Source organism: Solenopsis invicta, chromosome 5, assembly GCF_016802725.1.
Source record: "Solenopsis invicta isolate M01_SB chromosome 5, UNIL_Sinv_3.0, whole genome shotgun sequence".
Taxonomy (NCBI): domain Eukaryota; kingdom Metazoa; phylum Arthropoda; class Insecta; order Hymenoptera; family Formicidae; genus Solenopsis; species Solenopsis invicta.
In genome coordinates, this window is record NC_052668.1 from 3,423,690 (window position 1) to 3,441,840 (window position 18,151).

The following is an 18,151-nucleotide window of genomic DNA, read 5'->3' on the forward strand; positions in this document are numbered from 1 at the left end:
AGAAAATTGTTATAATATGTAAAGCAAATATAAATGTGTATATCTGTGTATATGTATTGTGCGCATTTGTTTAACTTTGTGTGTGTATATGTATATCACAATAACTTAATGTATATAAAATTATCTCGCATAATATTACTATTGTATACAGATGCATTTGTTAAGAAAAATAATAATAAAAATAATAATAAAAACTTTTAACTATATTATATGGACGTCACATAAGAAAAAAAATCTTTATTTCTCACCTCTCGTTAAATATCCTGTATACATGTATAGATTCTAAATTTATACAATGTCAATGTAAAATGTTCTTTCTATATAAATTATAGAACTTAGCTAACTTTTTAAGAAATGGATCCTTTGTTGTAGATGCTGCAAAGATAAAATATTCTTTTTTATTTTGCATTCTGCAACTCGAATCTCTAGTGGATAAAGAATGTCACTTTGTTTTACTCAAGATATTGAGGGATAATTTGTTTATCTTGATTGCTGGTACATTCCTTGTGTTCTTTTCTGCAATTAGAATGCACAAATTGAAAGTGATATTATTAAAAAAACAATTGAATCAATCATTTAAAAAATAATTCAACTTAAATAAAAAAAAAATTAATTGAGCGTCAAAATCAAAATGTTAATATCTATAACAATATTTAATTAATATCAATTTTTAATTAATTTTAGTGCTGCAGTTGTAAAAACTAAACATCTTTAATTCTCTAAAAGTGAGAGTTGTTGACGTATGTTGTTTTTCAAATGAACAAATTAATTTTTGTTTTGAAGACAAAGCTCACTTGTAGTAAATATGTTCAGTTGTAGCTTCTTTTCTCCGTCACGTAAAATTCTTTATGACTCTGCCAGTTTTCGTGCCACTCAACCTCGACACCGACATAAATACCATATGGATTGGAAATGCTTTGGCAGAGAAATCTCGATACACATATCTCCAGTGTTTTTACCTGCTTCGGCACCACTGATCTCAAAACTAAAATATTCGCAATTGATCGTTTAAATATTCGGATTTATATCTAATTGATATGGTTTTACAAAAAAATACATACTATAGTCCTACTTCACAACTCGTCTGTCCCTCAACAACGGCTCACAATGGCAATCGCATATGACCGGTATGGCTGCACACGCTCCGATGGATAATAAAAAATAGCGGAGAGTACAAGAGAATTTTGTATGTCCGAACGGCTGCAGCTAATAGTCTTTATTCAATAAGCACAAGACCCGACAGACGGGTAGGATTACAACAACGCGGATTGACTCTTGCAAGAAACTTGATGACTCTCGCTTGGCGCTACATGCAGCAGCGGTGACAGCGGTGCTCGCTCACTACAGTGGCGCTCAGTCGAGTCGATTTCAAAATGTCTTTTTCTAGACGTCTTAAAGTCAACTTTTGAAAGACGTCTGCAGACGTCTATGCAAAGTCGACTTGCAGTCAACTCTGAAAGCCTGACTTAGAAAAGTCGACTTACAGTCGACATATGAATGGTTTTGCTGTTAGGGTATATATACGCATATATTAATATGCATGTACAAAATACATATAATAAATTATAAATGTTGCATTAAGCGTTTGACTTTTATTTGCTCTATTTTTTATTTGTTTACTTTTTATTTAATTTTATGAGCCTTCTCCTTTTTATTGTTAAAATAATATATTTGTATTATAAAAGATAGAAATAAATTAGAGGATAGAATAACAAGAAAAGCAATTGTTTATTTTTTTACATTAATTTAATTGCTAAGATTATTACATTTAATTTTATTGAGATAGTAAATGACATAATTCGTCTCGGATATGCACTCCAGTTTCATGTTCTCTTACTGCTTCATCAAAATTAACAAGTAAGTTTTGTGCTTCCATGTCAGGATACTGGTCATTTATTGGCTCTTCAAGATATTGCAAATCTTCAATTTTTGCAATATTATGAAGTACGCAACACGCATGTATCACGCGTACCATACGCACCATATCGCGCAATTTGAAATGATATAGTTGTCTAAAACGTTGCTTGAGACACCCAAATGCGTTTTCAATTATTACCCTGCAGGAACTTAGTTTCTGATTAAATATTCTCTGTCGTCGTGTCAGATGTCCGTTATCCCTGTATGGTACAATTAATTCTTTCAAAGATAGGTATGCGCTATCTCCAAGCAAAAAATAATTATCTATTAGAAAATGTATAATGTTAAAATATCAATTTTTTATTATTAGCCTTTAAGACTTATATTATTTATAGAATTTTTCAACTAGCCTGTACACAATTCATGTAAATCGTTACGCAATGATGAATTTTTGAAAACCCTTGCATCGTGGACCGAACCAGGATATCCAATGAAAACATCAATAAACTGCATTTTATGATTTACTGTTCCTTGAATATGCAAGGAAAAGTATTGCTTTCGATTAATATAATGTTACGAGCCGAGCCGTCCCTGCGAGGCGAGTTCGAGCTGCGGTGTGAATAAGGCCGTGAAGCATTCTCCTTGACAACGGCCTTGTTTATTAAAAAAATGAGCTGTCTTTGATTTTGGAGTTTGGTGTATGATGATATGGTCGTGTTTGGTGGATAACTATTAAAGTGATTTTGTGTTTGATAAAAAAGTCTAGTTCTTTTCCGGAGTGAGAGCGCGAGTAAACAAGTACCCCTTTTTGCTCGTAACAATAAGAATCTGGATCTTCTATGGATTTATCAATTCTAATATGTGAACCGTCAATAGCACCTGAAAAAAAGAAACATTAGAGCTCAGACACAATGAGAAGAATAAAGAATAAGAAAAAGGAATAAGAAACAAAGAATAAAAGTTTATAGTCGTATCTTATTTCAATACACGTATATTGAAGTAAGATGCGACTATGAATTCCTATTCTTTGTTCCTTATTCCTTTATTTTATTTCTTATTCCTCCCATTGTGTCTAAGTCTTTAAAGTATTCAACATCTTATAGCTTCTGCACACAGGACATGGAAATGCTTACCATTCGGTTAGAAATAACGCAGTAGCCAATAATTTTTTGCTCTTACAGAAAAGCAAAAAAAAAAATTTAGCTGCGTTGTAAGCGTTTCTACGTCCTGTATGCAGAAGCTATTACATGCATAAATATAAACATAATCAATGATATGAGGAAATCTTTTTACGTTACATTACCAATTATACGAGGGAATCCTTTTCTTTCTCTATAATATGTTGCAGTTTCTTCTTTTTCAGCTAATGTTGGATATTTAATGATGTCAGGTGCTAGTAACATTATAAAATTTGTTACTCTCGTTATTATATTGTACAAAGTACTCAGTTTATTCCAAATCGATCAGCTACATCACGATATGATGCAGTTTGATGTCCTACGAACCACAGGTAACACAATAAATGTTTCTCAGCCGTTATGTTAAGACGTCCAGCATCATCTAAATGTAAAGTTAAATGTCAATTTCCTTCATGTCCAAAATAACACATTCTTGTTATAACACCCACACATGTGCGCGCGCACACAACAGACATATTTTTTATATACATACAAATATTATTATATAAAATTTTATATACGAGGTGTGATCAAAAAGTAAGGTGACTTTTTGAATTTCGCGCGCTCTGTACACTCTAATTAAAAAAATTTTTTTTTTTGTGTTGGTACACTCGTCACGATCATATGTTCACAGTTTTGACTATATAGCATGTGTTGTTTTTATGTGAGAGGCATAAAGGTTAGACTCGTGTTTGCATGCTCGGCGATTTTTTGCTGTTGAAAATAATGGAGCAGAGAGTTTGTATTAATTTTTGTGTAAAAAATGGTATTAAGTGTTCAAAAACTCTTGAAATGTTAACAGTGGCGTACGGTGAGTCAACTTTGAGCAAAAAAAAATGTTTATAAATGGTATAAGTTATTCCAAAAGGGCCGAGAAAATGTTAATGATGAACCTCGCTCTGGACGCCCCAGCACGTCAAAAACCGACGAAAATGTTCAGGAAGTGAAAGAAATTGTGTTGAAAAATCGTCGAATCACGATTAGAGAAATAACTAATGATCTTAACATATCGTTTGGCTCATGCCAATCAATTTTAACGGATGTTTCGGGTATGACACGTGTGTCAGCGAAATTTGTTCCAAAACTGCTTAATTTTGATCAGAAGCAGCGTCGCATGAACATCGCCCAAGACATGTTGAACGACGTCAATGATGATCCTGATCTGCTCAAAAGGGTTATAACTGGTGACGAAACATTTTCCTCTTCCCAAAATTGAAAAGGCCTATGAAAGGACGAAGATTTGCGACGATTGAGGAGATTAAGGCTGCATCGCTGGAGGAGCTCAAGGCAATACCCAAAAGTGCATTTCAGAAATGTTTTGACGACTGGAAAAAGCGCTGGCACAAATGCATTGTATCAGAGGGGGATTATTTTGAAGGGGATAACATAATTTTGGATGAATAAATGAATATTTTTTTATAAAAATGAAAAGTCACCTTACTTTTTGATCACACCTCGTATACATATAATACATACCTTGTATAGAAACAAATATCTCAGATATTCTTGTAAGAAACAAATATCTCAGATATTCTGAATCGATTTATCAGTTCATACGTCTTTTCTCTTGATATCCCAAAGTGCATAATAAAGTCTATCTCATTATAATTCTGAACAATATCTACGTAATTTTGTATTTTTACACGCTTAATTCTTTGAATCAATCCAAAAATTGGATGTATTATTCGTAACTCGTTATGATCTGAAATATAATTATATTAGGTTAGATTGTAGATGATATTTATTTTGTTAACATTAATCAATTTTGCCACATAAAATAATAGTAATTACCATCATCATCTTCATCCCAGATAGGTTCTGCGTACAATAACAGTGGTGGTGGTGGTAAAACAAAATCTTCTTCGTCTGATAAATCAACGTCTTCAATTACGTGTTGCGCCATGTTGATAAGCACTGTGGCGTACTTTTCCTTCCTCTCATAGCGAATTCGATTGGATGCACTAGTGCGCACTGGTGCGCACTGAATGCGCTCTTATCTAGTGTGTTGTATTCGGTTGGCGTGCACTCCACTGGTTCAGAACCTATGGTGTGTTCGATTGATAATGCACTGAAAAGGTGCTAGTAAAAACATGTTCGCTTGAACTGCACTACCCTAGTTCAATGATACTTTTAAGTTCGATTGAGGCGCACTACACTAGTACAGAATGCACTGAACCGGACCGAGATTTTCGTCAGTGCGGTTCAGTGCGTTCCGTACTTTAGTACATACAACGTATATAATGGCAGGGAATGGTAAAAATATAATAGGAAAAATATTGCTATTGGATGAACTATTAGTTCAAGTAGTTCCAGCGATGAAGAGATGATGGCAACATTAATGAAATGTGAGAAAATACCAAAAGTGAAAAATATGAAGGAAATTGTTAATGAATATTCTGACAAGGAGGTACGTTATACGAAATTTCAACATATTTTAAATATTTGTCATTTTAGATTTAAAACATCTGTTATTAGTTTCAGCGATATTTTCGTATAAAACGAAGCACGTTTGATATTTTAAATGATATGTACTCAAATTCAGAAATTTATAGAACAACAACAGAGAATGGTGGGCGTAAAACAATAACTAGTGATATACAGCTATTATCTTTTTTATGGTATGTTTTTATATACTTATATAATTAATGCATATACATAAGTATTTAATGTTATATTTACAGGTTTGCAGGAAACAAATGTGTAATACGGGATATTGCATCTCGATTTAATGTAGCAGAATCTACTTTTCATTCTATCATAACAAATGTTATGAAATATTTTAAAGATATTGCTCCAAATATAATAAAAATGCCAGATACAGATGCTAGAAAAAGATTAGTTGCTCGTGAATTTGAAGATGTACGTAATTTTTTTTATTTATGTTTAAATAAATGCATAACAGTTAAACTAATAAATATAAGATTGTACAAAAAAGAATATTATTTGTAACTTATACATAAAATTCAGTTTATTTAATCATTGCTTTAATCATTGCTTTGCAAGATACCTAGGTACTCATTTTATTTTTCTAAGTCTAAGCATAAAATAATTTTGTTTCAGATATGTGGATTTCCCGGAGTTATTGGATGCATAGATGAAACGTATATTAAAATCAGAACATCTGCTAAAAAAATTAAAAGCACATACGTTAATAGACATGATTATCCATCTCTGACATGCTCTGACTGCTCTACAAGCAGTTTGTGATGCCAAGAAAATATTTTTAGACGTTTTTACTGGCCCTTCCAGTAAAATACACGATGCAAGAATATTCCAACTATCATTTTTAAATAATGAGATACAAAATATATCAGGAGATTACCACTTATTAGGCGATGCGGCATATCCATTAAAAAAATATTTATTAACTCCTTATAGAGATTATGGTAATCTTACTGAGGCTCAACAAAATTATAATCATAAATTGTCTATGACAAGAGTTAAAATAGAAAATGCTTTTGGTTTATTGAAACAAAGATTTAGGCAACTACTGCAACTTGATTTTATCACCGTTAAACGTTCTGCTAATTTTATTATTTCCTGCTCTGTGTTACATAATTTATGTCTTATGAATAATGATATTTTAAATGATTTAGATAATGAAGATATAGAATATAATGAAAGAAATATCTATAATGAACAGAATCCGAACGATAGGATGCAAGGTGAAATAAAGCGAGATATTATTTACAATGTATTGCCTTTTAATTAAGGAACATGTAATACAAAATAAACATACGTGCACAAATAAAATTTTTTTTTCAAAATACAAAATATATGTTCTTTTATTTATTAATATATAACTTAATATTTATTTTAATTAATATTTTAAAGAATATGAAAAAATAATCTGTGTGAATACTATCAAATAACAAAAAATAATAAGCGCTTTTTATAGCATGTAATGTATAAAGAAATAACATTTAGTATTGCAGAAAATTAAAAATAAACAGTCTTAGTAACTCCATAAGGACGCATAAAAAGTTTTTAGTATTACACAACGCATAAAGAAACAATCTCTCTAATATTATATAACGTATAAAATGTTTGGTACTACACAAATAAAAAATAATCTGTAATTATTTAATCTCTCTATTACATAACGTATAAAGAATTAGTTTTTAGTAGTACGTTGTAACAACCTGTGTTTTGTCCGAGCGCGGACGAGCTCAGGGAAGCCAGGGCTCGAAGGAAGGTTGCCGGGTTTAATCAATTCCGAGATCGGACGTGCGTGTAATGTGTAATGACTTTATTTATGATCTACTAATGACAATATGTGCCCGCAGTTCGCGGATACACGCGGTGCATCCGCGACGGTACGGTGACGCGGGTTTATAATAAGAAGACGCGGTATTACAATAAAAAGACGCGGTATTTACAGTAAGAAGACGCGGTATTTACAGCAAGAAGACGCGGTAGTTACAGACCGGGGATCTATGTACATACGTCCGGTCGCTCGCACTCGGGTCGCGGTCGGTGCGAGAGAGTGCACGATAGCGCGGTCTCGCTCGCGCTTGGTGTCGGTATCGTCGCGAGGATCCTACGATGTTTACGTCGCCTTGTCGGTCCGCGGTGCGCGCGGGCCGGGACGCCCCACGCTAGAAGTCGCGTCGGTGTTCCGCGAATTCGCGACAGGTGCGCGGCGGGATTCCCTTAGTAGGGAATCCCCGACGTGAGTCGGTGTCGGCTGCCTCGAGAGCTCTCGATGGAGGCAGAGATATCTCTACCCCCTTGGTGGCAGTCGTTACCGTGGATGTTTGGACGGAGATGGGTTGAGGGAATCGTTGAGATCTCTCAACGGTGGCAGAGCTCGCTCTACCACTCGGATTCCCTCGGTGCTGGGAAAGCGGGATCGGAAATCGCCGAGATCTCTCGGCGGTGACAGAGCTCGCTCTACCACGCGGATTTCCTGGGTCTGGCTCGGAGGCTGGACCGGAGAGGAGTCGATCTCTCTGCGGGATCGTCCGCCTTTTATACCCCGATCTCGGAGAGTCGGGGATGTTCGAGTGGAGTTCGGTTCTTCTCGGAATACAGCATCCCCGCTGCTCCGAGATCGGTCCGGTATCGCGCTCTCGCTTGAGCGTACGCCTCTCTGTTGCTCCAACGCCAGGAGCATGCGAATCCGTGCGCGTGCGCGCGGACTTCGGGCGTTTAACGGCGCGCTCGTCGGACCGTTCGCGTGCGTGTGTTCGAGGCGATTATCGGCGCGTAGCGCCTGTTCGTCTGTCCGGCGGGTGTTCGGCCGGACAGGGGGGCGGTTCGTGGCCCCAGGGGGAACGATGCGGAGGCGCATCGTTACAACACCCCCTTCCTAAGGAGGCCAGAATCTAGGGGCCTTGATTAAGTCGCTCGGGCTGGCGTTGCGACTTCTCCTTACAGGAGCGGAGTTGGCCGTTTCCGTTGAACCGCAGATGCCACCTGCGGTTCCCTAGCCGGGGCTTGTATTGCCGGCTGACGTGCACCGCGAAGTGCGGTACTTCGACCGTTATGCCGGGTTCTACCTCCACCGGTATTGGTGGTGGAGGCAGCGGGCCCATTACTCTGAGCGGTTCCAGAGTTGGTCTGGGTCTGGTCGGGGGCTCCCTCAACGGCGGCGGTCGCTGGGGCGGCGGCGGCGGTGACATCGTCAGCCACGTCCGTTTGGCCCTGTTGCGGCGATCGGATGGCTGCCGGAGCTGCCCGTTTCGCATGCCGGCGATTGCGGCGGAGCGTTGCGGCGGTGGTTCGGTCCCCCTGCTGGTGGAGGGTTTCGGCCGTCCGGATGACCCGTCCAATCCGGGCCGTTCGGGGTCGTAGCGCTCGACGTCGGCCTCTCCCAGGAGGTCGTCGATGGCCTGTAGTAACTCTGCGTCGCTGTGCTCCATCGCGCAGTTTCTCGCCAAGTGAGCGGTCGCTCCGAAATTTCGTCGGGTGAAGCGTTGTCCGGACGTAGGTGCCTCGTGTTTTTGTTTTTTTTTTTCGGTGCGCCCTTCTCAGTCGCTCTCGGTGCCGGCATCGGTGCTGTCGCTCTCGTTGTCAGGGTTCGGGGGGGGAGCCAGCTTGAGGTCCTGTATGTGGACGTGACGGTACCACTTCCCCCGGTCGTCGCGGAGATCGACGATGACTGGTGATATGATTCGCCGAATTTCGAACGGTCCAACGTACTTCGGCGCGAGTTTGGCGTTAAACGCGTCCGCGCGTCGGGAGAGGGGGTGGTCGCGCTTCCATACCCGCTCCCCGACTCTTGGTGCCCATGTCCTACGTCGTAAGTTATAATAGCGCTCCTGGCGCTGGAATGCTCGCGCTAATCGTATGCGCACAAGCTCGTACGTTTCTCGGAGTCGTTTCTGCAGCGCGCACGGCGTGTCAGCGTGATCTGCGTTCGCGCGCTCCTCGGGTCGCCGTAGCTCGCGGCCGTGATTCAGGAACGCCGGCGTATGCCCGGTTGCGTCGTGGGTTGCCGTGTTGTAGGCGAACTGAAGTTCGTGTAGATGTTCGTCCCACTGCCGGTGTCGTTTCTGGACGTATTGCGCGATCATAGTCTTTACCGTGCGGTTGGTCCGCTCGACCGGGTTGCAATGCGGTGCATATGCCGGCGTTAGTCGGTGGCGGATTTGCAGGTCGCGTAGGAGCTGCGTGAGGAGCGCGGAACGGAGTTGCGTGCCGTTATCCGACAGTATTTCCTCCGGGCAGCCGTGCCGAAGAATAATCGCTTCGGTAAGCGCGCGCGTAACGTTCGCCGCGGTGGCTCGCCGGAGCGCGCGCATTTCGAGCCACTTTGTGAAACGGTCCTGCATGGTGAAGAGCCAGATATGCCCCCCCGTGGATCGTGGCAGCGGGCCTACGAGGTCGATGGCGACTTGTTGCCACGGCCTGGTCACTGCGGTCGGGTGGAGGAGGCCAGCTGGTCGCTGTTGCTCCGCCTTGTACGCGAGGCATTGCGGACATTGCCGTACGTGCCGAGCAATGTCCCGGAACATTCCCGGCCAGTAATAGTGTGCGGCGATTCGGGCTATCGTTTTCGCGATACCGAAGTGCCCCGCGGTAGGCGCGTCGTGGTAGCGGCGTAGGATCTCCTCCCGGTTTTCTTTCGGTACGCATTCTTTCCATTGCGCGTCCGGAGGGATGTCGCTCAGGTCGAGGCTATGTAGTAAGTGGCGGAGCAGGCGGTCTCCTTCGATACGGTAGTCCGGTACGGTCTGGGGTGCTGTGTCGACGCGTTGCCACATCCGTCGGAACCAAGTGCATCGCGGTTGCGCGACGGCGTTTACGTTGCTTCGGCGGGATAGCGCGTCGGCGACTTTGTTCAGGGAGCCCTTTCGGTACTGCACCTCAAAGTCATATTGCTGCAGCTCGAATGCCCACCGGCCGAGGCGGCCGGCCGGTGAGTCTAACTTCTGCAGCCATTTCAGTGACTGGTGGTCGGTAATCACCTTGAACCGATATCCCTCCAGATAGTCGCGCATCCTTCGGATGCCCCACAGCACGGCCAGGCACTCGAGTTCTGTCGCGCTATAATTCCGCTCGGCGGAGTTCAAGGTGCGGCTGGCGTACGCGATAACTCGTTCGCCCTCCGGAAAGTACTGCGTGAGTACGGCCCCCAGCCCCGTAGCGCTTGCGTCTGTTTGCAAGACGAACTGCCTCTCAAAGTCGGGGCATGCGAGGACCGGCGCGGTAGTCAGCGTGGTCTTAAGACCTTCGAACGCTTGCTGTTCGTCTTCCCCCCACGTCCAGGGGGCGTTTTTCTCAGTTAGCGCGGTTAGCGGAGTTGCGAGGGTGGCAAAGTCTTTTATGAAGCGCCTATACCAGGAGGCGAGGCCGATGAATTGCCGTACTTGGCGCACATTTTGCGGTGTCGGCCATTTCACGATCGCGTCGGTCTTTTCAGGGTCGGTTCGTATGCCGGTGCGGTCGACCACGTGGCCCAAGTACTTGATGCGGTTTACGCAAAATTTGCACTTGTCCGGGTTTAGGCGGAGGCGAGCGTCGCGTAAGCGGCGGAATACCTCGCGAAGCGTGTCGAGGTGCTCGTCAAAAGTGCGGCTGGCGATGATGATATCGTCGAGGTAGACGAATACCTGCGGTTCTAGTTCGGGTCCCAGTACGGTATCCAGTAAGCGTTGAAAGGTAGCGGGTGCGGAGTGCAAGCCGAAAGGCATTACGCGGAACTGCATCAGTCCGCGCCCCGGGACAGTAAACGCGGTAATCGGCCGGCTAGCTGTGGACAGTGGCACTTGCCAGTAGCCGCTCTCCAGATCGAGCGTGCTTAGGTATCGCGCGCCGCGTAGTTTGTCTAGAGTCGCGGGAATCTGTGGCAGCGGGTACGCGTCCGGTTCTGTGACTTCGTTAACGCGGCGGAAGTCAATGCAAAACCTATGTTTGCCGTCCTTTTTCTTTACGATTACGATCGGGGAGCTCCAAGCGCTGTGGGATGGCTCGATTACCCCCTCCCGTAGCATTCGATCGACCTCGGCGTCGATGATGGTTTGCATTGCCGGGTTACGCGGGCGGTAGCGTTGTTTGATCGGGGGCCCCCCTTTTGTCCGGATGACGTGTTCGACGCGGTCGGTGGGTCCGCGCACGTGTCGGAAGCGTGGTAGCTCCTCGGCTAGGAACGTCCGGAGGCGGGCGTCCTCCTGTGTGTCCTCCTCGGCGGAGGCCGTGATCTCCTCCGAGCGCGCGTTTCGGGCGACGTGGTTCGTCTTCAGCGGCGGCGGGGGGACCGATAGTTGCGCGCGCGCGAGCACGTCGACGCCGATGAGCGCGTCAACGTCGAGTCCGGACATTACTTGTACCCGGTGTTCGAATGTTTGCCCGCCTAGGCGAATCGGGAGGATGAAATGCTCGCGGATCGGCGTGCTCGTGCCGTCGGCCAGCCGAACTTGGCCGGTAGCTGGTCGCGCGCGGAATCCCTGGCGTACGAGGCGATCGGCCGCCTCGGGGTTGATGAACGTCGCTTCGGAACCGGAGTCGAGGAGGGCGGTGAGTCGGACTGGTCCTACGTCGAGTTGAATGTGCGGTCGCGGGGTATATTCTATGCGGAGGGCCGAGGCGTTTCCGCGACTTCCTCGGCCCGGCTGGCGTTTCCCGGTGGCGGGTGGCAGTCCCGCGTGAAGACGCCGTCTTTGCCGCACTGGGAACAGAACTTTTTCGCGATACGGCGGCAGTCGAACCGGGTGTGTCCCCTCTGCTTGCATCGCCAGCAGCACTCGTTACGGTCGTACGCGGTCGCGGCGGCGGATGGTTTGGCCGCTTTCTGGCGTTCGGAACACTGAGCACTGATGTCCTCGTACTCTTCGGCCCGGCGGAGGAGGTCGGCAGCGCGGGATATACCGTCGCGCGGGATGTACAGTTTGTACCGCGGGTGCATGCCGTCGTAGAGTATGTCAATCTGTTCGTCGTTATCGTATCCGCCCGCGCGCCGCATCATGGTGAGCACGTCGGTCGCAAATTTGCGGTACGGCTCTTCGGTCCCCTGAGTTCGAGCTTGGATATCGCGCTTCAGTCTCGCGATGTACCGGCGCGGGAAGAAGTATTCGCGGAAGTCGGCGAGAAATTCCCCCCAAGAGTGCCAGGCCGTGCGGTTGTTTCGGTACCATAGCAGTGCCTCCCCGCGGAGCAGTTCGGGCAGTCCGCGCAGGAGTTGCTCCCCCGTGTACCCGTATTCTGCTTGCAACTCCTCGATGCGTTCGAGGAAAGCGGCGGGATCTTTCCCGTCGAAATTACACCCCCATTTGCGTATCTGGTTCATCACCGCGGCAGGATCGCTACTGGCCCGCGGAGTTTCCGGCGTCTCGACCTGGATCGTGACCGGGTCTGGCATAGCTGGCGGCGGAATGTACTCGGGGTGCGACACGACGTAGTCGCGTAGACGTTGGCGTAGTTCGGCTACGCTTCCGGTCGGATTGAGGCGGAGGCTCTCTAACGTGCGGACTAGTTCGTGTCGTTGGATATTGTATATCCACGCAAGCGGCATCACCGATCTCGGAATCAATTTGCGGATGTCGGAAACGGTCCCTGTTCGGGCGCCATGTAACAACCTGTGTTTTGTCCGAGCGCGGACGAGCTCAGGGAAGCCAGGGCTCGAAGGAAGGTTGCCGGGTTTAATCAATTCCGAGATCGGACGTGCGTGTAATGTGTAATGACTTTATTTATGATCTACTAATGACAATATGTGCCCGCAGTTCGCGGATACACGCGGTGCATCCGCGACGGTACGGTGACGCGGGTTTATAATAAGAAGACGCGGTATTACAATAAAAAGACGCGGTATTTACAGTAAGAAGACGCGGTATTTACAGCAAGAAGACGCGGTAGTTACAGACCGGGGATCTATGTACATACGTCCGGTCGCTCGCACTCGGGTCGCGGTCGGTGCGAGAGAGTGCACGATAGCGCGGTCTCGCTCGCGCTTGGTGTCGGTATCGTCGCGAGGATCCTACGATGTTTACGTCGCCTTGTCGGTCCGCGGTGCGCGCGGGCCGGGACGCCCCACGCTAGAAGTCGCGTCGGTGTTCCGCGAATTCGCGACAGGTGCGCGGCGGGATTCCCTTAGTAGGGAATCCCCGACGTGAGTCGGTGTCGGCTGCCTCGAGAGCTCTCGATGGAGGCAGAGATATCTCTACCCCCTTGGTGGCAGTCGTTACCGTGGATGTTTGGACGGAGATGGGTTGAGGAAATCGTTGAGATCTCTCAACGGTGGCAGAGCTCGCTCTACCACTCGGATTCCCTCGGTGCTGGGAAAGCGGGATCGGAAATCGCCGAGATCTCTCGGCGGTGACAGAGCTCGCTCTACCACGCGGATTTCCTGGGTCTGGCTCGGAGGCTGGACCGGAGAGGAGTCGATCTCTCTGCGGGATCGTCCGCCTTTTATACCCCGATCTCGGAGAGTCGGGGATGTTCGAGTGGAGTTCGGTTCTTCTCGGAATACAGCATCCCCGCTGCTCCGAGATCGGTCCGGTATCGCGCTCTCGCTTGAGCGTACGCCTCTCTGTTGCTCCAACGCCAGGAGCATGCGAATCCGTGCGCGTGCGCGCGGACTTCGGGCGTTTAACGGCGCGCTCGTCGGACCGTTCGCGTGCGTGTGTTCGAGGCGATTATCGGCGCGTAGCGCCTGTTCGTCTGTCCGGCGGGTGTTCGGCCGGACAGGGGGGCGGTTCGTGGCCCCAGGGGGAACGATGCGGAGGCGCATCGTTACAACGTTCAAAAAAATTTTCAATAGAACATAACCTACAACACAGTTTTCAATATCACATTACGTACAAAATAAAAAAAATAAAAAAAACAAAAGTCTCAAAATCTCTAGGAACGTCTTTGGAATATTCTCAGGATATAGTACATCCTAAGAACGTCTTTAGGGTGTTCTTTAGACTATTGTGCTGTCTAGAAGAACATTCAACATAAAATTAAAAATTATGCTATTTCTATTAATTATTATTGGCAGTTTTATCGCCGTCTGTTGAAAACATCTTCATAAAGTTACTTAATAAATGTAGTTTTTGAGCATGTTTTATCTCTTTTCTTTCTTCTTTCTCTTTCTGAATCTGTAATAAAGTCTCACTTACAGATAACTTTCTTGTTGCCTTTTGTGTTGTGCAGTTGTTTACTGCATTTTCTTTATCGTTTACAATTATTTACCCAGGACCTTGCAAAACTTCAGGTTCCAAACTGTCATCTATTGCCTTTATCTTGTTCAATTCTTCTTCAAATTCTACTCTTATTCGCTTCGTACCTGACTGTTGATTGTTTTTTACAGATTGCATCTTGCGTTTCAAGATAGTTTTGTAACGATTCTCACATTGTACAGCACTACGTTCAATATTTAGATCTGTTAATATATCATTAGATATTTGTATCCACATTGCTTTTTTACTTTTAAATTGTTTCATAGGCTCAATTAAAGGCAAATATTGTTCATATTTATCTAATAATAAACGTGTACTTTCGTCACACCAGACAGTTACTTCATTTTTATTTATATCATCCATAATTCTTTTATAAAATCTGCAAAAATTAAATAGAAAGCATTAAAATAAAACACTAAAATCTAAAATTACACAAAAATTGAAAAACCAAAATTGTACAATATACATTAAAAATATATGATAAAAGTAAACTATTATAATATGTTAAAAGTAAAATATTATAAATATAGTAACAGTAATAATTTGTATCTCTTTAACAATATAAAAAATCTAAACTTGTCTATATTTTTTTATTTTTGTACAACTGCTTTTTATACAACTAATTTTAGTTCTATAAAGTAATTCTCATACGCTGTATCAAGAGGTTATATTTACGCCACGAAATCTTGGTTAATAAATTTCTGAACTTCTGTCAAGGACTCAGGAACCTTCAAAAACCTTTTCTTTCCTTTTTTCTTTGAAATTTTGAGGTTATAACTATGGGTCAAAGAAGAAAAATATAGAAGAAAATTTCTGTGATTAAACGTTATTCGTTCAAGTTGGGTCAGAGTAAATAACCTTACCTAGGTTAGTGTAAATACCCGCACTCAGTTTAGTATGAAATTACGCACTCCGAGCAAGTGCGCCTAGTAACAAAAAGTTACCAGCCACTGGAACAAGAACCTCACCCAGGTTAATGTAAATACCCGCACTCAGTTCAGTATAAAAATACACACTCCGAGCAAGTGCGCCTAGTAACAAAAAGTTACCAGCCACTGGAACGGGGCGAGTGCACGCCAATCGAATTCGCTATCTATTCTTGCACTAGAAAAATTTCTGCTGTACTCGCCAGTTCTAGTTCAGAACCAGTGCAGTACCAGTGCAACTGAAAAGAACAAACCTATTGTGTGCACTTGAACGTGTTGTGTGCTTATCGCATTGGCTAAAGAGGATTAAATAGGGATCTGTATTGGTGCTGCCATTTTAGGTGCACAATCACGTGCATCCAATCACGTGGAACCCCGAGATGTCCAGACTCTCTACTTGTAGGGACCCTAACCGGTCGTTGCCACTACGTGCGGGAATTCCCGGCGTAGTGGCCAAAATTTGCCACTTAAACGGGGAGGGGTGATGTAACGATAGGTCCCTCCACCGTCCGTGCGCCTCCGTTCCGTCCACCGAACGACGAACGCCGAGCGTAGCAGGGGACCACGTGCGCGCAGGACCGAACTTCGACGTGCGACCACGCGGCGACACGCACGCCGACCGTGGCGTTCAACAACGCTCCCACTCTAGCTTGACTAAAGTACCTCAAGTAAGAGTATGGACACCGTCCGCCATTAATGGGAAAACGGCAAAGCCGTGGAAAAAAAATCCGGGTCCAGGGGAAGAAACTTACAAGCCCCCGTTTCGCGCAGGTGTTAGCCTCAATCAGAAACACCAGATTTGGGAGTTTTATTTAACTTAAATTATATATATATAATATATATATATATATATATATATATATATATATAATATATATATATATATATATATCCCACATAGCACGTAATATTTCTGTGATATCACAGAATCATTGCAATATCACAGAAATATTACATATTACTGTGAAATATCACAGAAATATTATTGTGATATTACACAGTGATAATGACATTGAAATATTCCACTGATATCACAGAAATATCACAGAAATATTATTGTGATATTACACAGTGATAATAAGATTAAAATATTCCAATGATATCATTGCAATATATTGTTGCAATATTTAATTTCAAAGAACAAGGTAATGTCAAACCACGTTTTTATTATGTCTTATTAATGCAACGTCACTATTTCTTTGATTAATTTTGATATTTTTAGTATCCTTAATATTCTTGGTAATTTCGGTATCCTATAGAAGAAATCAACTTACAAATAAAATAATTATGTCTTTGCCCTTTCGTGGAATAAAAGTAAATGTTAAGAAAAAAAATTAATTAACTTTATTATTAGTTTAGATATTTACTTAGTTTATTCCTTAAACTGTATATATGTATAAACTATAATGTACGCTCTTCTATGTAATCTATCAATTTAATTGTTGCTTTACAACTCGATTAATAATGATTTTATTAAAAAATTACAGAAAAACCTTTGTATTTATCTTATTGTCATTTATAATTTTTACAGGAGCACAAAATTGATTTTAATTTTTAAAAATTTTTATCATGAGGAATTTAAAAAAAAAATGTTTACAAAAAGTTTTGTTAATACACATTTATTATTCACTTGGCAATAAATATTTCAAAGTATATTAAGATGTTTTTAAAAAAATATACATTTTTACGTCATTTAATATTTACTGCTTGGTACATTATTTTGTGAAATAGTTTATTCATTAATATTGATTAGACTATTATACACCACAGTAAAAGGTTTTTCAAGTTAATTAAAATATTAAATTTCCAACAAATTTTTCTTTAGATTTCACTTTTTTTTCAACTCTATTAAAAAATATGATTATATATATTCTATCATTAATTAGGTATTTTACAATGTTCATTAATTATATGTATGTATATAATGTTGCGGCTCGGTCACCGACCGTCACAACATACGACGAAACAAGCAAGCGCGTACACAGCCGCTATGCGGTCCCGCCGTGTGTATAAGACTCCACGCAAACTAGTGAGTGCTGGCACCACCGCTAGGTGGCCGCGCCGCTGGAGACCTTCTCGTGAGTCAAGTGCAGTCTCAGGTGTTATATCTAGACGCCACTGCGGCCGACCGGGCCGACTCACCACAACTCACTAGCTCACACTTCAGTGAGATTTTAAAGAAAATTGTTGCGCGTTGTAATTTGGAAACGAATACTTGTTCTAATTTTTTTCCAATGTAACGTCCCTTGAAAAAAAAGTTGATAAACTTGTTTCAATAAACTGATTACTGATCAGTAACTGATTATATTTTGTCAGTTACTGATCAGTAATCAGTTTATTGAAACAAGTTTATCAATTTTTTTTTAAGGGGTACGTGTGGAACGCTGTTCCATATAAAATTTTATATTTTTACATGTAAATAATATTTTGTATTGTTATTTAATCTTGAACATAAATTAAAATTATAATTCAAATTGAATCTTTTTTAACAAAAATGAAAAAGGATACAAGAGATTTTTTTTGTAAATTAAACATTTATTACGTTTACATTATTGTATTCTGTTTTAATAAATATAATTATTTTTTT

The 18,151-nt window shown here is 42.9% G+C and overlaps 2 pseudogenes; one reads left to right on the forward strand and one right to left on the reverse strand.

Annotated features, from left to right (window-relative positions):
* Nucleotides 1-222: 222 nt before the first annotated feature.
* LOC105207220 lies at nucleotides 223-4,938 on the reverse strand (annotated as a pseudogene).
* LOC113005915 lies at nucleotides 4,402-7,169 on the forward strand (annotated as a pseudogene).
* The last annotated feature ends 10,982 nt before the right edge of the window (nucleotides 7,170-18,151 follow it).